Below are 4,710 nucleotides of genomic sequence, written 5' to 3' on the forward strand. Positions count from 1 at the left end.
CTACATTCATATGACCCATGAATGTGCCTCAAGAAAGAAATCGTGATTTATAAATATCAGAAGCTGAGGGAAGGGGAGATATTATAAGAAGCTCAGGTGACTATCTGACAACAGCCACAGCATATGGAAGATTGTGATTAGAACGTAAGAGGATGAAATGAATGTAGAAATGAAATGGAAGATAAATGGAGATATTAAGTGAAATGAAGCGAAAGGGGAAATATGTAAAGGTCAGAATGAAAGTGGGTTGTTTTTTTGGAGCAGTTGATGCAGAGAAGTGAATTGACAAGTTCAGTTGGGAATGAAAGGGTTAAAAATGATTGTTAGAAAGTTTGAACTCATATCACCTAGATGACTGGAATTCATAGGAGATTGATAGCTGCATAGTATGCTTTAGTGAATGGTGATAAGAAAAGAACTAGAGATGAGTTTCAGGAAAACTGCAAGGTTCTGAATGAATGAAATTGAGAAGAAAATGTTACTCTGTTAGATCACATAAATGGAGAAACAGGAAAGAGACAAAAGAATAAAGAATAAGTACTTCTGCCATCTGCAGACTTGAGAATGAAGGAAGGAATGACAATTGTTTGGTGGCGAGTTATTTAGAAGAAAGTCTGTTCATTTTGAATCATAATTTAAGTATTTGTAAATTTTCTGAAGTTGTCATAGCAACTGTTCTGCAGAGAAATCTAACTAGATGTTCTTTCGCTTTTATTCTTATTCTCCATTTGAAAATGTTCATTTCCAATAACAACTTTATTCTTGCTTAAACTCTGAGCAAACACAATCTCCTTTTGGCTCACCTCGCAAGGTTGATTGCAGGCAATCATTATGTTTACACTTGTTAATAGAACCAGGGCCCCGGTGCCCTAGGAAAAAGACATTTGGATTTCCGGGCTTAATATTAATACTAACTTAATTATCTGAAGATATGCATAGACACACCAAACCTTAAATTCAGATTATTAAAATATAGTGTTCATGTACTGTAGTATGCTATGGCCACAATTACTTTTTTGTGGCGTAATGAAGGGATGTCAAACCTTGGCAACTTTTAAGACCTGTAAACTTTTAACTCCCAGAATTCCCCAGCCAGCATGGGGAAGTTAACATATGAGTCTGGTTGCATTAACAACGAAGGAGATGACATAAAACCTGGTTACTTGAAGTACCACCTGCCTTCCCATAACATTTGCCCGGCAGTTTTGATCCTGCAGGGCTGGCACCCTCAGGATCCTTCATTTATAACATGTCATCTCTCAATGACATTGACCCTTGAAGTACACCTTCTCACTGGCAAGGTTCCTCCTGACAACTCTTTCCCTTCCCTTCCATTCCCTTCCTTTCCCTTCCCTTCTCTTCCCTTCTTCTTGTTAGCCTCTACTCTGAATTTGTTTAGAAGAGCTATGAAGACCTGCTCCTTCACCCAGGTTTTTAGTGAGGGAAAATGAGAACTCTCCTTTATCATGCTTGCCATCTTTTTTTCTTTATTTTTAAAAAAGTTTTATTATAATTTTTTTGATTATTATGAGCCACCCCATGTCTGTTCCTCAAGAAGAAGCAAATGGGAGAAAGGCTCAGTTGATGAATGAATCCATCCATCCTATTACTTTGCATGTACTGTACTCTATTTGTGTGACCTAAATTGACCTAAGTTCCTGACATACAGTAAATTTCCTTTCCAATAGCAAGTATTGATTAAATAAATAGATAAATTAATGAACAGGATGGTAACACTGGATGAGCCTGGGTTCCAATTCAGAGTGATGTCCTTGTTCCCTTTTTGGCATTTCCTTGACTATTTACCAGAAGAAACCGGTCACAGAGAGAATGATGATGAAAGAGCAGCTGGTGATCTGCAAATAACTGGAATGAAACTAATCCAAGTGAAAATCCATTAACACATAAAGTGTCACAGCTGGTTGATTTTTCTCCAACCCAGCTACAGCTACGCAACCTGTAGAGAGAGGGAGAGAGAGGATTGCCCATTGCAACGTTCTGCCATGGTCCAGGAAAAGGTTGACTCATTAGCTTGAAAAAATACGTGCAAGCCACACGTGAGCACTCAAAGAATGTGTTTGTCTCAGGAAGCAACTGTTACACATTGTGGGAAGTTTATAAGGGATTTACAGAAAATGCCAAATTACTGTGTGTTCCACATCTGCAGAAATACAAATAAAATCAAAATGAACGTAAGTGTTTGAGAATAAGTACAAGACAAATTAGGCCTGGCCTAATTTTTCTCCCCTTTTTAAAATTTTAAATTGAAATTTTAATTGGTTTTAAATTTATTGGGATTTTAATTGTCGTGGGCCAATATTATTTAATTTGGTTTTAAATTGTTTTAACTTTTGTATTTCTGTATTTTATCTTGTGCCTGTTCACCGCCCTGAGTCCTTCGGGAGTAGGGCGGTATACAAATTTAATAAAACTAAAACTAAACTAAAACTAAATATCTTTACAAACCATGTAGAACTAGACCTTCAACAGAGATGTTACATATTTCACGATATATGAAATACAGGAAAGAAATCATCTAGAATTAATAGACACACTGACTCTCTTTTTAAGCAATGTATTTGCATTTACAAAACAATTTGCCCAATTACCTGTATTCTTTCATCGTGGCATCTGCAATTTCTCTTTGTCTGAAATTTGTAAATGTAGCAGATTTCCTGGCATGTTCTGCTCTGAGTAATATATAAAAAGGAACAATGACAGGAGGTGTACGTGAAGGCTCTAGATGCGAAAAGAAATCAATGGTGTGATAATTTTAGGGAGAAGACAAACAGGCACTAAAAAGAAATGATAGTGTTGTGCAAGTCTTTGCAATTCTCTTTCTCACGTGAGACTCTCTCAGCAAACCTATCACTGCTTAATTCCATACTACTGATTCAGTCCTGTCTTGTCTTGTATTGTCTTTTACATCCTCCCGTTAAAGAAGGACGTGTTCCATTAGAGGTTGTCAATAAAGGAAAATATTGCGCAGCTACAATCTCAAATAACCAATTGTGAGATACTTGCTTTTCAGCACTCAAGGAAGATTGCATTAGCAAGAGGCCAAGAGAGCAAGCAGAGAAAAGAAAAAGCATATCAGCAAGACATTTTTTCCCCTGTTTGCTTAATCCTCCCTGCTACTGCCTTTCTTCATGACTCCTGCCTCATCAGGGCTGCTGGAAAAGGAATTAACCACTGCCAAATGAATGTTATCGAGGGAGTATCTCAGGCAAGTATCTTGAAGGAATGAATTTCATCAGGACAAGAAAGTGCTAAGAACAACAGAGTAGTTCTGGTAGAATACAGGTAGTCCTACACTTAAGACCACAATTGAGCCCAAAATTTAGGTTGTTAAGTCAGACATTTGTTACATGAACTGTGCCCCAATTTATAACCGTTCTTGCTAATCGTTGCAGTTGTTAAGTTAGTAACACAGTCATTCAGTGCATCTAGCTTCCCCATTGACTTTGCTTGTCAGAAGTTCACAGAAGCTCACAAAACAGGACCGGAGGCACTGCAACCACCATAAATATGAACCAGTTGCCAAACATCTGAATTTTGATCATATGGGGATGCCACAAAAGTCATGGGTGAAAAATGGTCATAAGTCACTTTTTTCAGTGCAAATGGTCACTAACGAACAGTTGTAAATCGAGAAGTACCTGTACATGATACTTGGGTATCATCATGTTGTGATTCTTAATTATTTAAACTGACATATGGGAGGAGATGCTACACTTGATCTTAGCCAAAGGCCGAGAAGCTTACCTGGCAGGGGAGACACCATGATCATGTGGGAGGAGGAGATTTGAAACAAACAAAATGTGCAGCAATATTTTGAAAAGAAGCAGACAGGTGTGAAGAGAATTGTTCTAAGGTACATTGGGAAGAACTTTGGTAATTCTGGGACAACGACACCTTTCATACAGAAAAGGTTAACTTGAAAAGATTTGGCACAATGTATGGGTAGACGGTGTGCATGTAGTTCTCCCTCCTTCCCTTTTCCCCTCCTCAGCAACCCTGTGAGGTAGGTTGGGTTGAAAGAGATTGACGCTCAAGTCACTCAGTGAGCTCCCATGACTGAAGACATATAATTTATTTTACACTGCAATGCAATATAAATGAGAATGTATTGATTTGTTGTAAACTGCTCAGAGTCCCTTAGGTGAGACGTGCAAATATAGAAATTTAATAAAATAAATTGCTAATAGATAAAACTGCAAGACTAGGATTGATTAATTGGTTGATTATGTACCATCCAGTCTTTTTCAGCTCCTGGCAAACACATAAGATACAGGTAGTCCTCAATTTACAACAGTTCATTTAGTGACTGTTTGAAGTTACAACGACAGTGACCATTTTTCGCACTTACATTGCAGCATCCCTGTGGTTACATGATCAAAATTCAGAGGATTGGCAGCTGATTCATACTGCATTTACGAGGGTTGCAGTGTCCCTGAGTCATGTGATCCCCTTTTGTGATCTGATAAGCAAAGTCAATGGGGAAACCAGATTCACTTAACAACCGTGTGACTAACTTAACACCTGCAGTGATTCACTTAACAACTCTGGCAAGAAAGGTCGCAAAACTCACTTAGCAAAAATGTCTCACTTAGCAACAGAAATTTTGGGCTCAATTGTGGTTGTAAGTCGAGAACTACCTATAGTCTTTTCCTTGATGAACTGTCCCTAACCTGGTCTTCATGCAACTAT

The 4,710-nt window shown here is 38.0% G+C and overlaps 1 pseudogene; it reads right to left on the reverse strand.

Annotated features, from left to right (window-relative positions):
- Window positions 1–3,617: 3,617 nt before the first annotated feature.
- Window positions 3,618–3,764, reverse strand: LOC139323336 (U2 spliceosomal RNA; annotated as a pseudogene).
- Between the last annotated feature and the right edge of the window lie 946 nt (window positions 3,765–4,710).

This window comes from Pituophis catenifer, unplaced genomic scaffold (assembly GCF_029215685.1).
Source record: "Pituophis catenifer annectens isolate HBS135680 unplaced genomic scaffold, rPitCat1.0.hap2 SCAF_12, whole genome shotgun sequence".
Lineage (NCBI taxonomy): Eukaryota > Metazoa > Chordata > Lepidosauria > Squamata > Colubridae > Pituophis > Pituophis catenifer.